General features: G+C 50.9%; 1 long non-coding RNA gene across 4 annotated transcripts in view; it reads right to left on the minus strand.

The window, feature by feature from the left end:
* LOC118014313 overlaps positions 1-27,721 on the minus strand; it is a 113,442-nt gene that overhangs the window by 40,125 nt on the left and 45,596 nt on the right. For all 4 annotated transcript variants that reach the window (XR_004680258.1, XR_004680257.1, XR_004680259.1 and 1 more), the window contains exon 4: positions 14,896-15,028. This is a non-coding gene — a long non-coding RNA (uncharacterized LOC118014313). The remainder of the gene's footprint in view (positions 1-14,895; positions 15,029-27,721) is intronic.

Below are 27,721 nucleotides of genomic sequence, written 5' to 3' on the forward strand. Positions count from 1 at the left end.
TCCAGTTCCAAATTCTCAGGAGAGAGACTCAGAGCCCCAGGGAATCCAGTGTAAGCTGCTATGGCCAGGGGTGTCACGTGTACAAATCCAGGGACTGCGGCAGCCCCTGGAAGACTGTGTACAAACAGATACCCCAAAGCTGTTAAGCTCAGTATGCCATGCTCTCCACCTCTCCTGGTTATATAGTTCTAGAGAACTTAATCATCTGACAGGAAGAAAATATACAGATTCCTATAATCCAAAGGATTTTAATGACAATAGCTAATATCTTTGAGCACTTACTCTATGCTGGTTACTTCGCTAAGTGACTCACGTGTATTCTCTTACTTAATTCTTGTGGCCCAGGGAGGTAGGTGCAGTTATTGTTTCCAATTTATAGACAAGAAAATGGAGGTGCGGAGAATTCTGGTTGAGCTTTCCTGTCCAGTTTGTGAGGCACAACACCTGTCTTAGGGCTCAAAGGAAGAGAAAGGCCACCCTCTTACCCAGCAGTGGGCTAACAAATGTTTACCAGCCAGCCCAGCAATCTGGGGGCGCCTGGGTGGCTCAGTAGGTGAAGCATCCAACTCGATTCTGATTCACATCTGATCTGAGGGACGTGAGCTCAAGCCCTGGCAGCTGGGAGTTTGCTTGAGATTCTTGCCCTCTGCAGCCCCCACCCCCGCCCTCAAACAAAAAACAAAACAAAACCAAACAATCAGCAATCTGGGGAAAAGGCTCTGATTTGTAGCATTTGCTGATTTCCAAGGTGTAAATATTCCCACCCTGGCTGATTTCAAGCTACCAACTTCCCAGAGCCAGTCTGAGGTGGCTTCTGTACGCACCGACTCTCGCCCCTTCTGGGGGACAGGTGGGGCAGTGTCCAGGAGCTGTGTGATTTAGAACAGTGGTTCTCAAAGGGTGGTCCCTGGCCCAGCTCATCAGCATCACCCGAAAACGTGTGAGAAATGCAAATTCTCTGATCCCACCCCAGCCTGACTGAATGGGAAACCCTGGGGGTTGGGGGGGCGGGGGCGGGAGGAGAAGTGCTTTGTGTCTTCACAGCTCTCCAGGGGCTTCTAATGCTTGCTCAAGTATGCGGACTGCTGGGGCCATGGGGTAATGTGCCCTTTTGCACCCTCAGCTTGTCCAAGTTTTTATTCTGCAGTTGGGAGAATGGGGCTCATTTCCCACTCCTTGGCAGATGGGCAAACTGAGGCCAGAGAGGTGAAGGTGTGCTGGAAAGTGTTGGGTCAGTGAAGTGGGTGAAGACGTCACCCTGCCAGTCTCAGTCTCCTCTCCCACAAGGGAGCGCCGGGGGGATCTTGGCAGAGTCCCTCAGACCTGGCCCTCCACACGTGTGTGAAGCGATGTGCCATGGACCCAAGGATAGGAAGGCTGAGCTCCGACTCCAGGCAAATGGCCAGGGCAGAGGGAAGGTAGGGAATCCAGGGTCGTCCGGTGCTGACTCCTCTGAAGAGGGAGAAACCAGGAAAGCGGCTCATAGAAGCCTAAGGCTCAGCAGCCACTGGCCCTGGCCCTTCGAGGCTGGTCCAAATCTGCAGTAAGTCCTGGGACTGAGGCAGGAGGGGCTGGACCAGCCTCCAGCCTCAGGTCTCAGCAACAAGACAGAAGGCTCCTGGGGCAGGGATGGGCGGGGAGCCCCGCGTCCAAGGCCCAGCAAGCTCTCTGTGGGACACATCTGCCGTCTGGTCGCCTCAACGACTTCCCTCAACCCCAATCCAGGTTAACTATTAACCAAAGGCAAACAAATCGAGAGCCAAGTATCAGCAATGATGCAAATACTGTGTCAGTCCCGGGAGGCCTTGAAACACCTGGGCAATCAGCAACGGTGAGAACTGCTTGGCTCGGGGTGGGGACAGTGGTCACGTGACGCCCCCTGCGCGCTGGGTCACGTGGGGGGGGAGGGGGACTCCGTGTTTCTGACGGAGAACCAAAACACAAACAGGAACTGTGCTGTCACACTGAAGTCCGTAAGTCATGTGAGTTTTGCTCCCCAGAGTTTTAGTCACAGAGCGAAGATTCAGAGCAGGCATTACTCAGCAGAACCAGGCCCTGCTGGGGTGCTGGCCCGAAAGTCGGAATTCCAGTTACTCTCCTTTCAGAAAAGAAGCTGTGTATGAAAGGTTCCTCAAAGGCATCTGCTCTAGAATTTCTTTAGCAAAAATCCTGGCCCCAACAGCAGCCTTCTCCTCCTGGGCTACTGTGTCTCCGTGGGGTCTCTCATCCGGGCTTGGCCTCCATGTGGGTCCCCAGGGAGAGGCAGGCTGCCAGGCCGGCCCTCCTTCCTTCCAACCTGGAGTGGCCCATGTGGGGGTGCTTCGGATATTGCTGGTTTAAACGAGAAGGGAAGGTTTGGGCTTTCCCGCAGACAAAGCATTTCTGCTCAGCAAATGCTGAGCAAATGTCTGGTGGCGAGTTGACGGCTTTAGGTAGCAGGGAGGTATGAGGTATTGGGAAGGAGGGCGCAATGGCCCACTCCATTCTCTTGCCCCCATTCTTCCAGGCTCTCACCCTTTGCAAAGCAACGGTTGATCACCTGGACTGCCACTGCGCCGTGGTGTGGGCAATACCTAAGTGAGCAGCCAGGTCACAGCCCTCAAGGGGCTTACATTCTATTTAGGAAGCTAAAGCTATCACAGGCCAGCACAGTAAGCAGCAATAGGGAACAGCCAGCCATTTGCCACAAACTCAGAGCCCTGAAAAGTCTGGATGGTCCCTGTGCTGGACACACTACATCTGAATTCTAACCCTGCCACTCCCTCGCAGCTGTGTGACCTTGGGCAAATTGCTTAAACTCTCTGAGCCCCAGTCTACACATCTATAAAGTGGAGATTAAAATTCCCAACTCAAAGGGCTGTTGTGAAAAACAAAATAATGGTTGCAAAACAGCTGGTAAAATGCGCTGCACGCAGTAGGTACTTGATACATTTTAACAGTCCCCTTAATTCCATTTTGGACCAAGATGGGCTACAAAACATGAATCATTTATGTCTGGTCTCCAAACTTAGAACAGATTGGAGGCAATAAAGTGAAAGGAGGCTTAAAAAGAACAGGGAAAATCAACACTTGAAGGCCTGACAGTGAGGGAATATCTAGAAAGAGTATAAAAGCAGATGAATAAACAAAATAGTGTCTCGGGACCATATAGTCTGGAAGCCAACAGCCACCTCCACCCTGCACCCTCCAGGGCTGTCATATCCTAGGACAGACAGCAGAGTAGATGATCTTCACAATGAAACCATCTTCAATAGCTTCTAAGAAGCCAGGGATGAGGGGCTCCTGGGTGGCTCAGTCGGTTGGGTGTCTGCCTTCGGCTCAGGGGGTGGGGCCGGGGGGGGGGGGGGGGGGGGGGGGGGGGGGGGGTTGCTTCTCCCTCTCCTGCTCCCCCTGCTTGTGCTCTCTCTCTCTCAAATAAATAAATAAATCTTTTTGAAAAAAGAAGCCAGGGATGAGCATAATGTGTTTTAAAAATATTTTCATCCAAAATATTTAACATTTTTAAAAAGCGTGGGGCACTGGTACATTTTCAGGTGTCCAGAAAAGCCACAATTTCCAAATGGTTGAATTAGCTGGGTTTTCACTCTACTTTTCATATATTTGTCCGAGATCTTAGAATCATGCTGAGCACATTATGGGGGCTTAACAGGCTCCTGTTTACTGATAAATCCATGCAGTGTTGGAATATGGTTTGCTTTGTTTGCCATTTTCAGCCATTTTATGCATTAACTGATCGAGATCAGCGACAAGCTCCATCTTCTCTTTGAAAAGACAATAACCATCTCCAGCCTCTCCTGACACCCCCACCAACCTGTCCTTCCTTTTATATTACAGATTTTAGTTAATGGCATCATCACCTCCCAGACAACAGTAAGAATGCTGTTCATGAAATTAGCAGGTAACTGCAGTCCCAGGTCCTGCCTAAAGGGGGCGCTCAGCCACAGCCACTGCGCGACCGCCCCAGGTGCGCTCTAACCCCCTAAGCTTCCAAATCTGAGGTCCTAGGATTTCCCTGGTTTCAGGACACCCCTGTAGGAGTGGGGGAGTCGAGTTCCTTTCCACCTGAGCCACGCAGAGGACTTGGAGGACAGGAACGTGGCCCCAAGCAGAGGGTACCCAGAACTTCACTGGTGGTCACTTCACCCCAGACAAGAATGTTTGCGGGACACTGAGCTGCTTGGCTTTGCTCCTCACATGTCCCGCCCCCGCCCAGCTCCTGACAGGTGGCCAACTCTGCTGGCAGCTGTCCAGAGCAGGAGGGACTTGGTGGTGCACAGAGGGACCCACGGGCTCCCCTGTCCTGCTGGTCCTCCCAGCCTGGAGTCGGCCTCCCACCTTGTCCCTTGCCTTGTCTCTAGGGTCCCCCACAGTTTTCTATGTGATTTTTTACTTTTATGCTAATGCTTTTTTAAAGTGTAAAACAGGTGAAATTCTTCTGGGAATTAGCCATAAGTAAATAATATATCTTTATGTTTAAAAATTGCCACTTGGAGCAATCTTAGAATCTCTATTCCCTATTCCTTCTGAGCCCTGTCAGGGTCCTGGTCTGGATACACACTGTCTGGACTTTTCTTTCCTTCTCTGCAGAGGCACTCTGAGACCAGAAAGGTGAGCCTGGAGGGGAGAAGGGAGCGGGGTGGATTCTGTAGTTTGAATCTAGATGCCATTTACTAGCTGTGTGACCCTGAATGAGTCATTGAACAACATTAGGTTTCGTTAGCCTTATCTCTAAAATGGGCGCTGGAACTGCTCCTTGGCGTGTGAGGGTAACAGGAGAGGCCTCCCTGCCCCACCTGTACTTAGTAAAGTCTCTGGCGCATGGTAAGTTATCTGATCCTACTGTGGTCTGTTTCTTCTGTGAAGTCTTCCTTGATTATCCCAGCTAGGGTAGAGACAGCGCACTACCCACTTCAACCCTACTCCCCGCCGTTTTCTTCACTAACAGAATCCCAGTTTTTATTTATGGGCATCAATGTGCCCAGCTAAGAAACTACATTTCCCAGGCTCCTTTGCAGTTAGGGTGAGCGTGGGTCACAAAGGTAGGCCCAGTGAGGTGTAAATGACCGTCGCTGGGAGGGGCTTCTGAGAAAGGCTTTAAAATAGGCGGACTCAACTGTGCTCTTGTCCCTCACTGTTTCCCCTTTTCCTTGTCTGGAATGCGAATGTGATATCTGAAGTCACAGGGGCCCTGTCACATGACCACACAGCAGGATGGAAGACGGAAGTCACATCCTAAATATGGCAGAGCAAGAGAGTCGAAGGAGCCTGGGATACTTGAAGGCATGGTCCTCCAGCCTTCAGGACTTATGTCACATAAGGGAAGAAAAATCCGGTTCTCTAAGATTCCTATTACACATAGCCAGTGTAGTCCGTATGGATATGTGGGTTGACGGCTTGCCCTCTTTCCTGAGCTCCAGTCACACATATGGTCACAATTGTATTCAGGGAGATTCGGATCATAAGCAAAGGAGCCTAACAATCTAGACTTCTGGGGACCCCGTGTGAGGAATAGAAAGTTTTAGATTCCCAAAGGGTGTCTGCACCCCACAGCCGATGAGGTGGTGCACTCAGCCTTTCCATTGCCTGGGTCTTAGGGGAGGAACGCAAGGCAGGTGAGCGCAGGCGGCAAAGCCAACACGGTTTGCAGTCCTGCAGGATTTGTTACCTCACAGGCAGAATGATGGGGAATGGACCAGCAGAAGCTGGCAGACCTCCAACCCACCTTCGAGGTCTGGGAAAACCTAGTCCATTTTGTTTATAAGTGCACGGGTTCTAGACCCTGGAGAAGTATTGAGTCCCACCTTGGGCAGTGTAACGATTTCTTCACATGTCCACATCCTGTATCCCCAAAGAGCTCAAGCTTGCAGTGAAATCTAAAGGCATTTGCTGTGCACTGGCCCCGTGCAAGTTCCCGTGCTAAGTGCTGGGGCAGGGGGCGGGGGCGCAGGGATGAAAAAGACCCAGGCTTTGCCCTCAGGGAGGGAGTTGACAACCTAGCTGGGGGATGGCATGAGCATATACAATTCTCCTGGGAGTAGATGTGGAAAGGCAATCACAGAAGTAGAGAGGAGGGGAAATACACAGGAGGTGAGGTCCGAGGCCTCGAAGGGGAGCTGCCTCACAAGGGGTGAGGGGAGAGCGCGTCCAGCCTGAAGGAGCAGAGGGAACAGGACACAGCAAGGTCACCTGCATGGAATGATTCCAAACTGGTCACAGCCTATCGAGGCTATAGTGTTGGGAGCCAGAGGCAGTGAACCTTGGGTGCTGAGCATGGGAGATAAAGCTATGATTGAGTCTGAAAATACAAACAATGGTGGCCAGCATGTACCGGGCATGTAATAGGTACCAGCCGCCCTCTAAGTACCTTCTGGGAATTAACTCACAATAACCCTAGAAGGTGAGGGCTGCTGTTCTGCCCATTTTACAGTTCAGGAAACTAAGCTCTCCCCAAGGACAGGTGTGTTGGCCCAAGGTCAAACCCCTGAGGAGAGCCTGGATTCAGCCCAGTTTGGTGCCAGGGTCTACTCGCAGTGATTAAGCTATAGTCGGAAGGGGTCAAACCGTGGTGGGGTGGGGGTCTTAAACACCACCCTAAGGAGTGTGGTTTTCCCCGCAAAGATCTGTGAACTACATGCGGGGGCTTCAGAATTATACTTGTGACTTTGATGCATCCCTCTGGCGGCTCTGTGAGGAAGGGCAGGTGGAGGGAGAGTCAAGGCAGAGGACCCATTAGGAGGCTGGAGTCCAAGGAATAGTTGAGGAGCTGGCCTGGGGCAGGGCCAAGGGGACAGACAGGTGGGGTTGGAGCATCTCTGCAGAGATAAGCCAGGGCCGATGCGTGTGAAGCTCTGTGTGCATGTGATATTAACTCACTATTACCGAGGGAACAAGATGAAGGCTTTAAAGAGATGTCAAGCGAGGCGGAGGAGCCTGGGAGGAGAAAGGCTGTTCAGATTTTTGTTGTTGTTGTTTTAGAGGGAGAAAGAGAGAGCACAGGCGGGAGTGGGGGTGGGGAGGGGTAGAGGGTAGAGGGTAGAGGGAGAGAGAGAATCTCAAGCAGGCTCCATGCTCAGTGCAGAGCCCACCTCTGAGATCAAGACCCACCTCAAGCCCACCTCAAGACCCTGAGATCACGACCTGAGCCAAAATCAAGAATCGGATGCTTGACTGACTAAACATGAAGAATATCTTGTGATATGTGAAAATTACATGAAATCCAAATTTCAGTGTCCGTACATCAAATGTTACTGGGACACAGCCGCACGTGTTCATGTATGTACATCTGTACCTGCTTCCCCACTGTAATGGCAGTTGAGCGATACGAAAGAGGATCCAGGGCCTGCAAAGCCAAAAACAGTTACTCTCTGGTCCTGCACAGCAAAAGTTTGCTGATCTGACATAGACTCTCTCTGGAAAGCTGCATAAGAAACAGACCACAGTGATTGCCTCTGGGGTGGGGTGTCCAAAGGACAGAGTTGGAAAGGAGACTTCCTACAGTGGAAATTTTATACTTCTTGAATTTTGAATCATGTGACTATTTAACCTATCTTGAAGCTTAGTTTTGAAATTTAAAAGGGAAAAAGAGTGGACCCTGTTTCTAATCCTGCAAATGAGCCCAGGGTCTGGGGGAGGTCACAGGCCTCCAGCCAGGAGAGGTCGCAAGGTGAGCCTGGACCTGACCTCAGCCTTGCACAAGCTAAACGACCCAGGACAGCTCTCCTTCCCTGCAGGTGAGGGGGTCCATGCTGCTTCTGTGCCTAGAGGCTCTGCCCCAGAAAGGGGCCAGAAGACTGGCTTCTGTCTCTCTGCCTGCTGGGGGCACGAGGGAAATGGCCAAGTACACCCAGACTGTGGCCTCCTCAGTAGCTGGGAAACAAGAAGAACAGACCGGGAATGTGGAGTGGTGAGAAGGACATGAGGAGTCTGAACGCTGGGGCCTACTCTTCCCTAGCCACCAACTGTCTCTGCGACCTCAGAGAAGTCATTCTGCCTTTGGGGCCCAGCTCCATCCCTGTGGGCAGGCCTTGGGCCAGAATGATAGTCATCCTACCGCCACTTTCCTGCCCCCTTTGACACGAGGTAAATGACTGGGCTTTCCCCGAAGACCTCACAGAGGCCCTGGATGAAAAAGTGACAGCAAACCAGTCAAAACAATAGCCAGTCTCACCTAGATGGCCTCTAGGACATGTGGTTCTGTCACTCCATAGCTCTGTGAGCCTCACCACCTACCCTGATACAAGCCCTTCAGGCAGGGAAGACAGGGGAACAGCTTTCAGTCACTGACCAAGCAGTGGGGACAGCGCGGCCCTGAGTGATGGACAATCCAGCAGAGGGTGGCATGCAGGAAGCAGCTGAAGGGGTCAGTGGGCTTGGTGGAGGGCCCCTCTTGAGCAAATCCAGGCAGATGCATGGATAGCCCAGTGCTGGAAAGAGCTGTAGCAGCTGCATCCCCAGAGGGCTGGTCCCTAGGGAAGTCGTGGGGGGGGGGGGGCCATCATCAGTGGAGGTGTCTACCCCTGAGCAAGGCACATGGCTGCATCCTCCTGGCCCTCATGGTCAGGAATAGCGAGCCCAGAGGCCGGCCAGCATCCTCAGAGAGCACTGGGCGTAGATGGCCCAAGGTTGCCCTTAGGGTCACCTCAAGCCTGGAAGCCTCTGTTCTCCCTCCTCCCTACAAGCCCCTATGCCTCGTTTATGACCCAGCTCAAAACCTTCCTTTTGAACACAGGAGCCAACTTGAAGGGGCTCAAGGTGGCCAAATTTGAGGCAATTTCAGCAGCGAAGTAAATAATAATCAAAATAGACTAAAACATAAATGAAAGGCAAAATAAGAAATAATGGGTCTATACCGATATAGACAAGTATTTTTTTAAGATTTTATTTATTTATTTATTTATTCATTCATTCATTTATTTAAGAAAGATTGATTGCACGTGAGAGAGCACAAGTGGTAGGTGGTGGGGTGGGAGGAAAGCAGAGGAAGAGGGAGAAGCAGACTCCCCACTGAGCAGGGAGCCCAGGACCCCAAGACCACGAACTGAGCTGAAGGCAGACACTTAACCCACTGAGCCACTAGACAGGTCCCTAGACAACTATTTGAATAAATAAATAAGGGAGAAGGGAAGCTCTTTTTTACAGCAAAATTCCAATTAATAGATGTCAGAAGGCACCATGGAAATAGAAAGCCACCCTTTGGCAAACACCCACAGTCACGATTGTTTTAAGCAGGAATCATCAGTGGAAACAAACATTCATGGGTGATAATGTAATGAGAAACAGGATGTTTACATATCTCAGAGTATTTCCCCACAAGATGCTTGTTAATTGCAAAGGGGAAAATCGTACCTTGACAGTGGAAAAACCTAGCAGACACTGCCCTACCCAGGTGATCAGAGCCAACATAACGAGTCATATGACATGGTGGCCTCAGGTACCGCCCAATGCAATGCGCTGGGAAGGGCACAGCATCTGTGGTGTTCCCTTTCTTTCCTAAGATTTTATTTATCTTAAAGAGAGAGAGCACGCATGCATGAGCAGGGGGAGGGGCAAAGGGAGAGGGAGACGCAGGCTCCCCGCTGAGCAGGGAGCCCGATGCGGGGCTCGATCCCAGGACCCTGGGATCATGACCTGAGCCGAAGGCAGATGCTTAACCAACTGAGCCACCCAGGCGCCTGCTTATGTGGTGTTCTCGTCGAAACACACAACCTGAGGAAACATCAGCCAAACCCAAACTGAGGGACATGTGACAGCATCACCTGCTTGCACCACTGTCCCAGACAGGAGGAGCCTAAGGAAACATGACAGCTCCCTGCTGTGCGAGGGCCTGGATCAGCTCCTGGACCCGACGAAGGACATCAGTGAGGCAACTGACAAAATCTGAACGAGGTTTGGAGCTCATGTTCATTCCCACTTTGAGGACGGCGCTGTAAACTTGTAGGATGTCAATGTTTGGGGAAACTAGGTGAAAGCTATTCGGGAATTCTTTGTACTGTTTTTACAACCTTTATGTAAGTCTGAAATTATTTTGAAAAAACAAAAAAAACCCTTTCATCTTTTCTCCAACTTCCCCGGAGTAAGTCCCTCAGCTGTGTGTAGCCAGCTACTTCGCATGTGGTATTTCTAGTATTTGCTTACATGTCTGTCTCCCTCCAGCTAGAAGTCCTAACAGAGCGAAGATGTGTCGCTAATTTTCCTTTTGGCCTCATCTTATAAATCTTACTTGGATGGAAGCTGGCTGTCGGTCTTCCTCTTCAAGGAGCCCCCTACTCTGCCCCCCTTCCTTCACCCACTGTAAAAAGCACTGCTGTTCCTTCAGTTGCTTGGACCCAAATCCCAGGGGTCATCCTCGATGCCTCTCTTTTCCTCTCATCCCAGGACTGACAAGTCCTGTTGGGGTTCTCCAGAGTTATCACCATGCAGACCATTCCTCCCTCTCATTTCTCTGTGGAACATGAGCCTCATTTGCTAACTGATCCCCACCTACCCGACCCTCAAGTGCCTTTTCCACGAAGCGGCTCTGGGGATCTTTTGAAGGGGAAAGCCGGGTCTCACATCATTTCCCCTACTGGCTTCCCACTGCAATTACTGTGAAATCCACATACCAGCGTGTCCCACGAGGCCTTCCCTCCTTTGGCCTCTGCCTTCCATCTCTCCTCACCTTGAAACTCTCTGCTCTCACTCCCTCTGCCCCAGCCACCTGGCCCTGCCATCTCTCCAGCAGAAATGCCAAGTCCGTTTCCATCTCTGGGGTGTGGATCTTCCACAGCTCTTCCCAGGACAGTCTTCTCCATGTTCAGGACTCAGCCTGTGTGTCCCCTCATTTTAACTCGATTACCTCAGTAAAGACCCTATCTCCAAATAAGGCCACATTCTAGGGAACAGGACCTCAACATGTAACTTTTGGGGGAACACAGTTCAACCTATAACAATCCCATCACCCTGTTTTATTTAGGTCCCTTATAACCATCTTAATTGTCTCATTTATTTGTGGTCATTGTCTGTGTCTCCCCAACTATAACATAATCTACACAAGGGTAGGGATCTGCCCCAATTCCAGTCCTTCTCCTGCCCTACAGAGGGACACTAGCTCCTATTTCTATAGCAAGAATCAGGATACTTCCCTCAGGTTGCCCCAGGTGAGAGGAAAGACCTGCCCTCATTCGCTTTCCACAAATAGCCAATGTGCTTGCTCCACATTCATCACTTAGCTCAATGTCCAGCCGAAGATCTGTGGCATTCAGCCCTGAGTCCAGCCATGCATCTCAGAGCCCAGGAATACTCTACACATAGTCAATACTCAGTAAACACTTGTCCAGTGAATGAAGGCCACAGAGTTTGGGCTTTGACCCAGGCTCCCTGCCCTCCAGCCAGGGCAGCATAACCTGATGGTTAAGGGTAGGTGCGGTGGGGCTAGATTGCTTGGATCTGCCCCTTAAGCTGAGACCTGGGCACATTACTTACCCACCCTGCCTCAGTTTCTCCATTTGTAAAATGGAGACAATTATAAAAGTACTTCCCAGGTAAGCTGTATGAAATGAGATCATAGGTGGTGAACAGTGTCTGGTTAATAGGAAGTGCTCCATGCTGACCCAGGCCTCAGCTTTTAAGCCTGGTCTGAGGTCTGGGAAAATTCCTGGTGGCCAAAGGGACCAGAGCCCAAGGAGGTGTCTCTGGTCAACTAGGTATAGGGGCTCTAGGTTTCTGCTCAGTGACCCTCTTCAGAATCCCTGTTTACACAGGGGAGATTTTGACTCTAAAAGCCTTGGCCAGTTACTGGGTTGGGTGGGCCTTGGAATTTCACTGGTGTTTCTGGCTGATTGAGAAGAAAAAGGAGGATGTAACTCCTCAGACTCTTTCTGAACTCCTCATGTGAGGTGTGCAGCTTCCAGCTGACTCAGCAGACCAGTTTCCTTGGAATCGGCCACTCTGGTTTGAAACTGTTCATGTCACAACAGGCTCACAGCCGCCCCCAGAAAAGCTGACCCACCACTCAACTTGCTTCCTGATTTAATACCTATATATAGCCAGACTTACAGACTTTTCTATATATGTATGTACTTAGAAACCCACAAAGCTAAAAATACCCCCTCCCATACCCTCTGTTTTCTGCAGTTCCTTATTCTTATTTTCAGCTCAGGAGGTTGGAAATTGCTGTCAGGATGGAGTGACCTCTAGCCATGGGCGGCAGGGAGACCAGAGCGGGGCTCTGCTTGGGAGATGGGGGGATCCAGTCCCAGCTCCTCTAAAGTCAGTGTGCTGTGATTATTCGGGATATCTTCTCCCTCACTAGGCCTCAGCGTCTCTCAGCTGAAGGAGGAACTGAACTTGATCTAAGGTGTTTTCTTGCTCTTCCAGTCATCGGCCAAGTGCAATGATACTCAGGGAAGCAACTGACACAGACACACCAGAACCACTGGTTGCTGTTCTTTCGTGCATTTAACAAGTATTTATTGAGCACTTACTGTGTGTCTGATAAAAAACCTCTATCTTTGGGGAGCTTACATTCCAGTTAGGGGAGAAAAATAATAAACAAAATAAATAAAGTATATAGTGTGTTTGGTGGGGAGTGTCATGGAGAAAAATAAAGTAAAAAGGGGTGACAGAAAATGGGAGGGGGGTGCAATTTAAATGAAGGAGGTTAGGGAAGACCTCACTGAAAAGACGGTGTTTGCATAAGGATGGGGAGTGAAGCCTTTCCCAGGAGGTTGGGGATCCAGCAAGCAGACACCTGGGGTTGGAGGGGGAGTGTCCCAGGCAAAGTTGCAAATTCCAAGGCCTCAAGGTGGGAGTGCACTTGGTGTATTGGGGGCCACTGTGGCTGGGGTGGAGTGAGCAGCGAGGGAGGGAGGGCTAGGACCTCAGATGGAGAGGTAACACGGGCCACCTACGGATGGGATGGGGGGGCCACTGGAGGGGTTTGAGCTGAGGAGGGACCTCAGCTGACTTTTATCTTCCCAGGATAGCCTGGCTGCTGAGTTAGTTCGTACCAGACTGCAGGGTGCAGGGTGGAAGTAGAAAGACCACGAAGGAGACTATAGCAAACCAAACAAGGGCCCTTGGTGGCTCAGAGCAGGCTGGCGGGGGTGGAGAAGGGAAGAGGTGGCCAGAATCCCCATGTATGTGGGTCTGCTGAGGTTTGGGCATGAGTCTGTTAGAAATAGAAGCCAAGAGTGACTCCAAGGTTATTGGCTTGAGCAATTATGGAACTGCCATGAACTCACATGGAGCAGAGTGTGGGAGGAGGAAAGATCAGGAACTCAGTTTGGACCCACATGAAGAGTGATGCCTATGAGACACCCCAGAGGGGGCGCCGAGTGGGCAGTTGGATGTGAGTCTGGAGTTCTGCAGAGAGTCTGGGCTGCAGATCCACAGTTGAGAGTGGTCCCCAGGTACATATGTATGGTACATAAAGCCACAGGCCTGGATGAGGTCCCCGAGACAGTGTGGGAGGTCCACACGCTGAGCTCTGGGGCATGCCAACATTTAGAGATTGGGAGGTGAGAAGGAAGCACAAAGAGGACAGAGAAGAATTAGCCAGGGAAGCATGGCTAACCCCTCCCCAGGCTTCAGTTCTTTATCTGTAAAAGGGGGGCTCTCTGACCTCCCCTCCCACTCTGACACCTGTGCGTATGAGATATGCGATGGAGGTGGGCCCAGATCATAGCAGGAAGCCCTTTCTAGGTCTCGTGTGGGATGCACGTGGGACCTAGTTTGCTGACTGAACTCCCTGGTGTAGGAGCATCTGTGGATGGCCTAATGCTTCTGGTCACCGGGAGGGGTGAGGAGTGGGGAGGCTCGCAGCCCTGCCCCAGCAATCCTTCTGCAGGCCCCGCCTGGGGAGGAGAGAGAGGGCCAGTGCCAAGGGGTTCTCACCTGGGCTGGAGTGGTAGGAGCTGACTTTTTTTTTTTTTTTTAAGATTTTACTTATTTATTTGAGAGAGAGAGAGAGCTTGCACGAATGGGGGAAGGCTTAGAGAGAGAGGGAGAGAGAGAGAAGCAGACTCCCCGCTGAGCAGGGAGCCCGATGCAGAGCTCGATCCCAGGACCCTGAGATCACCACCTGAGCTGAAGGCAGATGCTTAACAGACTGAGCCACCCAGGTGCCCCAGGAGCTGGTTTATTCAGACACTGCCTTCCCCCTTCGGGCAAAAAGCAGCTTAACTTCTCTCCTGTAATAAAGGCCAACAGGGGAATAAGTGTTTGGGATATTAATCATGCACATGATTCTGAGCATTTCTACAGAAAAGGAGGAGGGTGGTCTCTGACTGTCTTCCTGCTACCGTCTTGGGAACTTGAAAAATAGTTCTTTTTTTTGCTCACTCACAGGTGAAGGCCAAGTCAGTTTCTCCCCTCCTTGGGATTTCTAGATCCAACCTTGGGCCGATCAGAAGCGGCCTAGAAGCAGCTGTGGTGTCAGGCTGGCAGGATTCCAGGCCTCAGACGGTGTGGGCTCAGCCCTGCCAGAGTCCTTCCCTAACATGTCCCCGCCAGCCCACAGAGCGGTCCTCGGTGAGCCCACACTTCAGCCCAGCCAGGGAGCTCTTGGTTTACTACCACCAATTAGTCACTTCCATTGCACACTTACCGTGCTAGCATTTTACACATATTAACATATTTATATATATAGAGAGAGTATTTATATGTGTGTGTGTATGTCTATAAACACATTGAATCCACAAGAATCCTACTGTAACACCTCATCATAACTGAATTCAGACACAACACAATAAGCTCCAATCTCCGCATCTTCTCTTTATCCTCACCATAATGAGACTCCAAGTTTTGTGCAATTGAGTTCTTGGGATGCCACTTACGGTGTTCTGGTTAGGTTTTGCAGTATTGTTGTTCCCTTTTATGCAGGAGAATACTGAGGCTTAGAGACATGAATTTACTTACCTGAAACCACTCAGGAAGCTGGAGATTCGCACCCCGGTGTCCTGACACTGCAGCTCATGGGCTTCATCTCCTCACCATAGGGGTCCCTTGGGCCTTTGTTGTCAACTTACTTGACAGGTGGGGACACTGCAGCCTGGAGGGGAGAAGTGCCTTGCCTCAGGTCACAAGGGCTCCGACAGTTGAGACCAGGCCCAGGGGTTCTCTCAGAGGCTGCCATCACTCATTTAATAGATATTCTGAATATACACCATGAGCATTCTGGAGAGACAGTGGGGAGGCTCTTCCAGGCACACAGCACCCCCAGCCTGGTGCCCCTGATGCTCAGTGGCCCTGTGACGCTCATCATGGGCAACACTGACATTCATCACAGGCTAGCAGAAACAGTGTCGTGTGGCTGGGAATGGCTTGGGGAGGCAAAAATGTGCCAGCAGGAATGCCACCCTTACGGCATCTGAACCACATCCCTGAACCACATGCAGCATTGGACCTCCTGCCTCCCCGCTGCAGGCCCTTCCTCTCCCTTTCCACATGCTGGTATCCCTGGCACCTTTCGGGGCCAGGTCTGGTTCACTTGTCCTCCACTGGGAAGCCTCTCTGCAGAGTCCAGACCTGCTTCCTCTCCTTAGCACTCAGTTTCCAGGCCTTTCTCTGTGGCTGGGTACTTGACTGTATTTGTGGTTGTCCCCCCAGGCAGTCAGAATGCCCCTCAAGGGCCAGGACCATGTTTGGCCGGGTCTTGTTCTGCGTGCCCGCCCTGAGCACCCAGGCCGATGTGCTGTAACTTAACTTGCGGCATTACATAGGAGCAAGACCGTGTTTCCAAGGGGGAATGACAAGAATTCAGAAGGGGTGGAGGCTCCTGGATGAAAGAGTTGGTATCCTGCTCCACTTTGCAACACAGGGAGAGATGATGCACGTAAAAACCCAAGAGGCATGTAGGAGGAGGAATGAACTCAAACAAAGGCATGGAGACAAATTCTGAAGAAGGGGACACAAGGACCACGCATGAGAGACAGCGAGTCTTCTCTCTGGCTGGACCCATAAAGGGAAAATGCGAAACTGAGTTGGATCCGGACTGTGGAAGATAGGGACTGCCGGGGTAGACACTCCCTGCTGGCAGCAGGAGGCCTGGGGATGTGGACAGGGGTCCCCTCCCCAGATGGGGAGCCGTGGGAGCAGGGGGCTTTGTGTGGTGCTTTGCAGTTTCCAGAGGGCATTTTACCTGAATTTTTGGCTCACACAATTTTTACCACGTCTTTTGGATATTATGCTCATCCTCATTTTATGGATGGAGAAACAGGCTTGAAGCCAGTTGCTCAAACTCACAATGCTAATACTCAGCACCAGGGCTGGGCTCGTGTCCGAGACTGGGAGGAGGGTGGACGGAATTGGTCATGGTGGTGTGACCTGGAGGAGCAGTGGTGGCAGTGGGGGTGGGGCGTACTGAAGAGATGCGCTCTGTAGAACTTAAGGCCAACTTCAAAGGACGAGGGGGCAGAAGGAGGGGGCAAAGACACTGCTGATACCTTGAGCTTGAGTAGGGGAGGGCTGGATTCCCTTTTCTAGCTGTCCTGCACTCCTCCGAGTCAACCCAAGTCCTGACTCAGAGTACAGCAGAAGTGGGGTGGGCCTATCAGAAACCAGGTCATAGAAATTGGAAGATATCCCACAGGGCCTGCCAATATATATTGTATTGTAATATATTGTGTCATATCATACATTATCTATCAGGTGAAACGGCAAAAGAAAGAAGCTCTAGCTTTGACTTTGGACTCAAAGGTGAGCCCAGGTCCCTACTGTCTCTGCACGCTGAGGCCCCAGCAGGGAGCACACAGATACATCCCTTCCTACCAGGGACCTTGCGGAGACATGAGGAAGTGTGTTTTTGTGCAGAAACAACTCTGAGTTCACAAAGTCTGTTTGCCTTTCCTCCTGGGCTCAAAGCTACCTTCACTTCCGGCTCTTGCCCCTCCCCATGGCCACTGAGTTCTGGTCCATGGATCATGGGCAGGGGGAGGTGGCCATTCCCGGGTCTGGCTCATGATTGCTTCCCATGTGATTCTTTGCCTTTCCTTCCCTCTGCCAGTAGGATGTCATTGCCTAGGGTAACATGGAAGCTCTGTATCAAGAGGGGAGCATCTCCTTGCCAAGGCTCCTGAATGACAGGGTCCCTTCCCTCCAGTTCAGGATCACCTGCCCTGCACAGTTAACTAAGACTTTATTATGGCAAGACACTGAAAATCTAGACATTATCTTACCTAATGGAGCATGGAGAAGTTTTTTGAGAACCACAAGATGTTGTAGGATTGTAAACTATTTTCTCCTGTTTGTATTTTAATATCCAAGACTTTCTAGCCCAGGAAAAGCCATTTGGAAGGGCCAGTTTGGGTTGCCCTAGGACCAAGGAGAGTTCCCCTCACAGCAGGGCCCCAGGCCCCTCTGATGTGACTGCACTGACTGTAAGAAATCAACTCTTAGCACATCTGAGCCACTGAGGCTAGGGACCACTCAGGAAAAAGTCCCTCCCTCATTGTGCAGATGAGGTCACAGAGAGAAAGAGACTTGCCCAAGGTCACAGGCCCCTCCCCTGGTGCCATGTTCGCACCCACAACACTCATCACTGTCGTGGTAGACAAATTCCTGTGGTCAGTTACAGTGATGGTCCCAGGCCAGTATGCCTCTGTCCCCACACCCTTGTGCAGTCCCTGCTCAGCTCGGCTCTGGGCTTGACCATTTGATATGCTTTGGCCCATGGAACATCAACCAATGTGACGCCAGAGAAGGCTCGAAGAGCACATGAGCACTGAGGCATGCTCTCTCTTGCTGCTGGGGCCACCCCCACCCCCCACCCCATCTACTGTCAGAAGTCTGGGCTACTGGAAGAGGAGACCACAAGCAACAAAGACAAGTCTTCGTGCTGGTTCCTCTGGACCAGTTGTCCTCAGCCAGAGGGCAATTCTGTCCCCCAGAGAACACTGGCCAATGTCTGGAGATATTTTGTTGTCCTAATTGTATATGATGGGGGGGAGGGGGCTGATGGAATCTAGTGGGTAGAGGCTAAGGACGTTGCTAAACATCTTATAGTACACATGACAGAACCCAAAACAAAGTACTCTCTGGTCCCAAATGTCAATAGTGCTATGGTTTCGAAAGCCTACCCTCAAGCAGCCAACCCTCAGCTGATGGCCTAGCTGGCTGCAGCCCCATTAGTGAGACCAGCAGAAGAATGGCCCCACTGATCACAGCCTAAGTCACTAACCCACAGAACTATGAGCAAAAAGATAGTGGTTGTTTTAAGTCATTACATTTTGGGGTAAATTTTTATGCAGCAAAGGTTGCTACAGGACATTTGGTTAATGGTGGTCGCTTGCTATGGATTTGCACGTATTCTCTATGTGACACAGAATGCAAAAGTGGCTGGGTCCTCATGCAAGGATATTTACCTAGTTTGATGCCATTTATTAGCCTCGCACCACACACATCTCTGTCATGGGCTAGCTGCTGTACTAAGTAGTCTGTATGTATTCATTTAATCTTTATAACAACTCCACGAGATACTGCCTCCATGTACAAAAGAGCAGCTGAGGCTTGGGGTGATTAATCTGCCTATGGTCACATGGTCGGCAAGTAGAGCCAGATTTGGACGTCTGGCCCTTGACCACCAGTCCGTGCTGTCTCCTGTCAGTGACTCTATTTCTTGGCTTCACCGTGTCCTCAGTCCCCCTGTGGCCCAGCTGCCCCCTCCCCTGCCCCTAGACCCCAGCTCACTGGGATGGTTGGCCACGGCTGTTCCCACAAGGCCACAGGTGTGTCTCTTGTGACACACTATGCCTTGAAACAGGACACTCCAAGGGGGTGAGTGTGAGCCACGGTTCCTGGGGTCAGAATCCAATTTCAGAACCTAGCTCCGATATTTATTCGCTGTGGGATCTTGAGTGCTTTCCTTAACTTCTCTGAGTCCCCTGAACTTCTCTGAGTTCCTTCCTGACAAAATGGGGCCACATCATCGGTATACAATAATCAGCGATGTGCAGGACACAGCTCTAGACACTGATGATACCAAGTCAACCAGCCAAGTGCATGAGGTCCCTGGCCTCCGGGAACTCTCGGTATAAAGGGGAAGGAGAATCAACTGATGACTGTGAGCGCATTTGAAACGTGTCTGTCTCATGGAGGAAATGCTCGGTAGGTATTAGCAGAGCCTTCATTTCAAGCTGGAAGTGATGGATTTCTTTTCTTTTTTCTTCTCTTTCTTTTCTTTTCTTCCTCCCTCCCTCCCTCTCTCCCTTCCTTCCTTTCTTTCCTTTCTTTCTTTTCCTCCTTCCTCCCTTCCTCCTTCCCTTCCTCCCTCCCTTTCTTTCCTTTCTTTCTTTTTTAAGTGAGAGAGAGAGAGAGAGCACGCAAGCAGGGAAGGAGCAGAGAGAGAGGGAGAGAGAATCTTAAGCAGGCTCCAGCCTGCTTAAGCCCAACAGGGGGCTTAATCTCTCGATCCTGAGATCATGACCTGACCTGATATCAAGAGTCAGATGCTTAACTGACTGAGCCACCCAGGCGCCCCTGAAAGTGGTGGATTTCTAAGTCCATGGCTGCGACCTTGCTTTCCCACTGGGAGGACCTCTGGGAAACAAAAAGGAGCTTTTCTTCAGGAAAAGAATGAGACACCCTGGCACTTCAGCATTTCCCTTGCACTCCCTGGCCGCAGCTGTGTCCCTCCTGCTGCTACACTGCGGTGGTCACCGGCCCAGGCCCCACAGCTGGATGCTGGGGTGCAAGAGAAGAGAAGGTGCTTACCTTCTCCAGGTCCCAGTCTCCCATCTGTCCAGTGCGGCTGAATAGTGACCCTCTGTCAGGAGGTCACGGTAAGGACTGAGTTAGAGTCAAGAACAGCACATTGTAGGCTTAAGTGGTGGGAAAGCACTAGCCGGTCAGGCTCATTCTGCCTCGACAACCCTCCTACGCCCCTCCCAATGCGGGCTCTCTGAATTCTAGAAATCCTGGCAGGCAGAGGACTCACATGTTCCCAGCTGTTACCGAATCTCTCAAGCTGACGGTCACCTACTGCACTCACTCCCCTTTCAGGGACTCATCACCTTGTTCTTTATGATTGTGATTGAGAACAAAGAGAATGTATGATTATTGTACAAAAACTGAAATATACAGATAAGCAAGAAGAAATGAAAAGCACTTCACATCCCACCATTCACATAAAACTGTGGTTAACATTTTAGCGTCTCTCTTTCTCTCCAGCCTTTTTCTCATCCAATGTATTTGTTTAAATAAATGTGTCTATAGTGAGGCCAGAGGGTCAGCATCCTCAGCCTCAGGCTCTCCTTCGAGGCCCCTGTTGTTGGGTGGGACACCGGGGCCCTGTTGATGGCCCTAGCCCAGGACCCAGGCAGATGGGGGACAGGACCTCTCTGCTTGATGCCAGCATGCTCCCCGCCCCCAGAGGAGCCCGGAGCCGCCTTCTCCCAGTTCTGCACAGAATGCCCCATCTTCCATGGTGGCAACTTTCTGTGTGGGACAATTGTGTCAGAAGGAAAACCCGCCCACCAGAAGTCCCTTGGGAATGAATCGGGCCTTTATGTGAAAAAGCTGCTCCCAGCACACCCTTCTAACCCGCTCTGGAAGCTGACCGTGCCATTGCTAATAACCGAGATACTGAGCGGATAGGGTGGGGGCCTGCAGAAGGCCCGCAGCTTAGCAACAGCGGGACCGCTTCCTGGCAGATGCGAGGGCGACATTTCTCCAGGGTTTCTCGACTCCTCCCAAACCTCAGGGATGGAGTTTGCTTTCACTGTCTACCGTGGAATGTCTCGGAAATCTTAAAAACCATAATGTCTATCATTTATTGAGCATATATTCTGTGCTGGGCCTTTTACAGAAATTATGTTGAGTCCTCACCTCAGTTTTGCAAGGGAGATAAGGAAACTGAGGCTGAGGCTTGACCCAGGCCTTGCCACCAGTAAGACTCCAGAGAGATTTAAACCCGGTGATCGAACTCTCAAGCCCATGCTCTTGATTTCCCTATAAAAATTAATGTTGATTTTATTCATGTGTCCATCGTGAAAAATCCAACAGGGCTAAAAGACACAGCAGAAGCCAGTCCGACCTTCTCTGCTCCCCAGAGGCCACCACTTCCAGCTCAGCAGCAGCTTGTTTTTCCTGCTCTTAACTCTAGACTTCAAAATAGTCACCTGAATTCTATTGCTTAGATATTATTTTTGAGAATAAGTCATCCCCAAACCTCTTTCCCATTTCTTAGTTTCTTCTATTTAAAGCAATTTCCCCCGATTCCTTTAGTGGATCTGTCAGAGGCCTGGTGATCATTTTCCCACCACTCACCCGGGTCGAGTGTCAGTCCCACCCCCCCCCAATCTCCGTGGCCCCAGAAACCTCCCCTCCCCAGGCTGGCTCCTCACTCTTGGCCCTGAGACTTCCCTCTGACTTTCCTTCACGGGAGTCCCTGTTCCTGGAGGCCATGGCTTTCTCTTTCACGAGACCAGTTTCGGAGTCCTCCATGCCTGAAAAGGTTTTTATTGATTTCCCCTTCACGTTGGATTGATTTGGCTGAGCACAAGATTCCGGGTTGAAAATCATTTTCCTTCAGAATTTTGAAGGTATCACTCCATTATTTCCTACTTGGTGTTTCTGGAGAGAAGTCTGATGCCCTTGTCATCCCTCGTCCTTTGTCTATTAAGTTTTCCTCTTTCTGGGGCTTTCCAGGTGTTCATTTTATGCTTTGTGTTCTAAAATTTGATATCGATGGGCACTGGCCTGGACTGTTTCTGGTGCATCACATTGGGAAGCTTCTAATGAATTTTTTTTTTAAAGATTTTATTTATTTGTCAGAGAGATGGAGAGAAAGAGAGAGCACAAGCAGAGGGAGCGGCAGAGGGAGAAGCAGGCTCCCCGCTGAGCAGGGAGCCCGATGCAGGACTCGATCCCAGGACCCTGGGATCATGACCTGAGCCGAAGGCAGACGCTTAACGACTGAGCCACCCAGGCGTCCCTCTAATGAGTTTTTAACCTTACTTACTATGTTTTAAATTTCCAAGAACTCTTTCTTCTCCAACTGCTCCTTTCTCATGGAATTCTGTTTCTAGGCCCTATTTCCCTGAGGTTACGAATTTCTAAGTTTGTTTTTTCTTTAAATTTCAGGTTCTTGTGCTTGCTGTATGCTGCCTGTCTCCTCGGGGATCCCTCCCACTTCCCCTGTTTTTTTTTGACCTCTCTCTTTCATTTCAAATGTCTGGTGACCCGTCATATTTAAGAGAAAGACAGGGTTATAGTCCAGCTGACTTCATAGTAGGGTGACCAGATAGCTAGAGGCTGTTTTACTGGGAGTCCTCAAATATCATTTTACAAGGGTCTTTTCCAAGGAGTGGAGGGTGGGGTGAGGAAGAAGCTCAGTCTACCCAGAGAAGAATATTCCAACCAACTGTCTGGAAGGGAAGAGACACCTAGCTAGCTGCTGGTGTTCTGGGAGCAGGTGGGGAATCTGAGGGCCCATCATTTATTCGCAGTTTTTAATTAATCTTCCAGTTTTCAAGCTCCTATCTCACTGTCACCCTCGGCTGTGACAAGTGTCCTAGAGTCCAGAGCACCTTCACTTCAGCTTCTCCAGATAATAACTTCTGGTCTTTCCCAGGGAAAAAGAGAGTTGGCAGTGGCTTCCTGTCTCCTGGCCCTGGGCCTTGTTCCTGCCTTCTGTGGTACCTGGCACCTTTCAGCGCCCAAACTTTGAAGGCCTTCTGGGGCTCCTTGGTCACGTCTCATCATTCGCCTCTCCTGCATGCATGTGGACTGTGACTTTCTCGGCTTTACTCGGTCAGAGACTGCTCCTCTCCCCACCTGCCCATCTAAAACATGTTTGGATGTCTTCCCTCCCCAGTGGTCTTCTCTCTTCTCTTCATTCTGGCTTAATTCCTTTGTCATTCTACTGTTAGTGGTTGTTTGGGGAAAGGGGCAAGTGAAGTGGGATTTAGAAGGCTGTATTAGTTATCGATTGTTGAATAACAAATCACCCCAAAATGTTGGGGCTTAAAACAATAATTTACCATTTTTCACGATTCTGAGGATTGACTGGGTGCTTCCTCAGCTGGTTTTACCTGGCCTCACCCATGCAGCTAGTTGACTGCGCTGGAAAATACAAGTTGGCCTTGTTCCTATGTCTGGTGGTTGGTGCTGGCCATTGGCTGGGGAGCCTCAGTTCTCCTCACTGGTCCTCTGTCCTCCGAGAAGCTAGACTAGTTTCCTTAAGGGGTGATCTCAGGGTAGTATTCCAAAAGGTTAAAGGCCTCGATTTCCTTCTTTATAAAATGTGGTCTTGAGTATAATAAATGAATTAAGAACTATAAAATCCATACTTAGCACAATGTTTGACACAAAGTAAGTGTTCACTAATAATAGTAACTGGTTTTTCTGGGAAAATATCACATCTCCAACAATGTAACCACTAGAAATGGAATTTGAGAAATAGAGACTAATCTAAGTCCGGGCTCTTTACAGAAATATCTTGCAGGGCTATTGTGAGGATATAACACATTCAAACAGATAAAGCATCTAGAAGAATGCCTGCCACATCACACACATTCGATAAGTGTTTTGCGTGCATCCCTGCTTTCCTAGGTGGAGGCACCAAGCATAGCCAGGCTCTGACAGGACCATTGTGATGAATGCCACTGCCAGGTATGGGGGAGGTGGCTCCATACAGTGGGGACAGGGCTAAAAGTCCCTGTGGCTGCTCTCTAGGGTTTAGGGTTTAGGCAGCCAGCTCACATGTGTGCTTATCTCTACAGCTCTAATTCTTTTTTTTTTTTTTTTTTTACAGCTCTAATTCTTAACCTGGGTTCCATGGGTGAGCCTCAAAGGACCAGGAATCACCTGATATTGCACACAATACACCGGTTGTGGATGCATTTTTCTGGAGCTGAAGTCCACAGTTTGGGTTAGATTCTCAGAGAGATCACAAATCCCCCACGTATTGAACATCTGAGCTCTAGAGACTCTCCCATCCTTCCAAATGTATATGTTTCTAATGGGGTCTGGGTGAGAAATAAAATTATCTATCATGTTAGCATTATGATTAAATTAGGAGGCGACAGGACCCAAAAAAGCCAGCTGGGCTCTCCTGTTGGAGACAGGGGTGAGCTTCACAGTGAAGGACACTGGAGACCTCATTTCTGCTGCCCAGTAGTCTGCTCTTGCCTCCTGGCTGCCCTTCGGCTGTTTGTGAAGTATGGGTGGCCAGGGAAGTGGCCACCAGTGAAGTGAGCGGGTATTCACCTCGTCCATGTGAACATTGCCAACGTTGGCAGGTGCTCCACGTGTCCTGAGCCCAGCGGGAATGCTCCAGCCTAACCTCGGGGTTTGGGTGCCTCAGAGAAATCCCTTATTCTGCATCCAGGAGCAGACAGAGAAGGGTCAGCCTTGTCTGGCTACTCAAAGTGGCATCTGTCCAAGGAGGTCACCTGCTATTCCTTGACAGATGCTTTCTTGTTCCAGTTCTTCTACAGTCACGTTTATGCCCATGAGAGTCAATTTTTAAGGAGAGGGCTTTTCTCACCAACTATTGTATAGTTTTTAAGGGAAGAAAGCAAATCCCAGCAGAACTGCAACATCTCAGCTGATTCTCTCTCCCTCTGAAGTTTAATTCTAGACCAACTTCCTCTTTTGTGATTCAAAGGCAGAAAGAAGAGGGTTCACCTAAACTCTGGGCAATATTTTCCAGCAGACCCATTCCTGGGGATGGCTGTGCCACACCCTTGGAGGGAGGGTCAGAGAGTGACCTGGAGCCTGACTCTCACATCCTTGGAAATTTGGTGGCAAGCAGCAAGAGATTTCTGGAGCCCATCATGCCCACTGTGAGGTCCATGCAAACCCACCACAGGGCACCATCTTTCCCTATGGTGGAAGGCTGTCTCCCCACCCCGTGCCTCACCCACCCTCATCACTGATCAGTGGACCCTCTAGTGGGGGCCTGGGGAGGTAGCCAGGCCCAGGGCAGCTGGGGCCTAGGTCCCCGAGTTAGCTTGTCTCAGTGGAGGGCCCCTTCCCCACGCCTCTCACCACAGGGATTCAGTGACTCACTCTGAATAAGGCATCATAAATTTCTTCCTAATAACACACTTGTCACTGAACCATTCCAACAATTTGGCATGGCAAGAGATCTGGCTCCAGGCAGCAGGGTGGGTAAGTAATCTTCTGTTTATAAAGTGTTTCCCGCCGAGGGCTGGAGAAGGGCGAGGACCGCCCAGCCTGGGTCACACATGCCCTGTGGAGCTGGAATGATGATGCCCACTTTACAGGTGAGGGATGTAGAGACTCTGCCCCTCAGGCCCAGCAGGACAGACCCTGCACTTCACCCCCAGCAGGCAGCACCACGGAGGGGTTATGACAGTAGACGACTCGGGTTTGAATCCCGGCTCTGCCACTTCTAAGCCAGACCACCTTTGGTAGGTTCCTCCAGCCTCCGCTTTCCTCATCTGTGAAATGGGGATAATTCCTAGTTTGTGAGGATTTTGTAAAAATTCAGCGAGGTACGTCAGGTAGAAAAGCTTCTGCGTGGCACCAGCTCACAGCAAATGCTCTAAGTGCAGCTGTGGGTATTACGGACGCCCGTCAGGTGCCCCCTGCCTCCCTCTGGCTCAGGACCGCCTCACTTGGCTTCCTGTTGGCCTCTCCTTTGGCACTCCGTCCCCTCATGCTTTACTGTGCATAAAGAAAGGTAGCCACTCCTACCTTATATTACTTAATGATCTCAACTAGTATTTGAGGGAGGTGGTACTATCCACAGGGGACGGGGGTGGAAACTGAGGCGGGGCGAGTTTGGGTGACTTCCCCAAGGCCACTGCTAGGGGCGTGACAGAGCCAGGATTTGGGTTCATTCTCCCACAGAGTAGCTCCCAGGAGAAGCCCATGATCAAGCACCAGCTGCACCAGGGAAGTTCTGGATGTGGTCGAGTATTTTTGTCACTGCATTCTTCCCGGGCATTTCATTCTCTGTGGACTCTGGACAGTGGTCGAGGAGGTGTGAATGAGAAGGCAGAAACAGGACCTCCGTTGGAGGGTGGTGTGAGGCAACTGAGCTGTCATTTACTGTGCCCTTGCCATGTGCCCTCCTTGCTATCAACTGCACGTGTCCGTTAATCCACACACACTCCTGGGAAGTAGGCCTAGTGCGGTTCCTACCATACAGGGGACAATGAGGCAGAGAGTGGTCAGGTCACTGGCCCCAGGCTGCACCTGGGTGTCCACCTGTGTTGTTCATCTCTCCACCTACTGCCTCCCATCAGGGTGGCATGAAGTTGGGCCACAGCACTCAGTTTTAGAAACCACATCCAGGCTAAAGGACAGCCACCCACCACCATGGGCAGAACTCCCTTCAGGAGCCTCCCAGGCCTCTCACTAAGCATCTTGGAGTTTCTGTGTGCTGGGGGAGGAAGGGGATCAGTGAGGGGCAGCTCCTGCCACTTCCATGCATGGGTGGGGGACAGAGGTGGCATCAGCCCCGACAGCAGCCTCCACAGGGTTCTCCACCTCAAAGCTACCTCTGAGAATCTGCAACAGAGCCAGACTTCATTAAACAGCAAGGCCGGTCCTGGGGCCCACAGGGTCCTCTGTCTGTCCCCCGACTAAACTTGTCCCCCCACCACATCCCCGAGGGTGGGGGCAATCTCCCTGGGAGCAGGAACTCTGCCTCATCCCGCTCTGACCTCCATCGCCCAGAACCGTGCCCGGCCCTCAACAGACATTGGTAACTGGCTGCCTGACATACACCAGCCAGCCCCAGTGACAAACAGAACAAATGTGGCGGGACTTTGCTGGGTTGCTGAAGGGTGAGGGGTCCAGATGGCGCCCCAGACAGCTGCTGTGTGGAGAGCTGAGGTGGGGTGGTGCAGGGAGGCTGGACCGAAGGAACATGTGACTGAACCCAACAGCGCTGGTTCGAGTGGCTTGAGGGCAGCCGCCAACCAGAGAGCAACAGGCTGGCCAGCTGCATCCTGGGCCCAGGCCGTACAGTGTCAGGGCTGCTAAAGGGCTTCGGGCCCCAGGACTGCCTCCTCCACCATCACTGCTCCCCAGAGTCCACCCTGAGTAGGGGCTATGAGGCCAGGGAACTCATCCGGACCGGGAGTTATAAGGTCTAGGTTGGAACCTCCTCTCTGCTCACCGTGTTTCCCCCGCCCAGGCGGGTGACCTCGGGACAGTCCCTCCATCTGTGGATTGTTTCCTCACACCTCACCATCTATAAAACGGAGCTGTGTCTCCCTCATAGGTCATGCTGTGGATGAAAGAGCCCAGAACTTGCGCAGGCCCCCTTCACAGCTGAAGACCCTAACTCTGTGGAGAAGCCACATCCCTCAGGTATTTCCTCCAGTGCAGACTTTCCATACCCCAGCTCAGAGCCCAGCACTTCTTCCTCCACATTCCTCCCCTCTTCCCTGCCCACCCTCCTGGCCCCAGAAGTGGGCTTCCCTGTGAGCAGTCCCTGACACGGAAAAGGAAATAATTAGCATAATCACCAATTCAATTCTCTCCGCTCTCTTCTCTGGGCCAATAATTTGCACACATCACATTAAACACAAAAGCAGCCTCTGGAAAAAGTGGAGAAGGCATGGAGGGATGTGAATGACAAAGATGATCGATCAGAGGGTTGGAAAATGAGACGGATGTGCGATTAAAGGTTAAGGCAACTGAAGTATTTAGCCCAAAGGAGAAAGAAACGAGAGGCAGGCAACTTAGCCATCCCTTCCTGGTTGTAAAAAGAATATTCCCCCTTGGTTCTTTCCCTCCTCAAGCCTGCATTCTCTCGTCGTCATTC

The sequence above is a fragment of the Mirounga leonina genome, unplaced genomic scaffold, assembly GCF_011800145.1.
Source record: "Mirounga leonina isolate KUSES-001 unplaced genomic scaffold, KU_Mleo_1.0 Mir_154, whole genome shotgun sequence".
NCBI lineage: Eukaryota > Metazoa > Chordata > Mammalia > Carnivora > Phocidae > Mirounga > Mirounga leonina.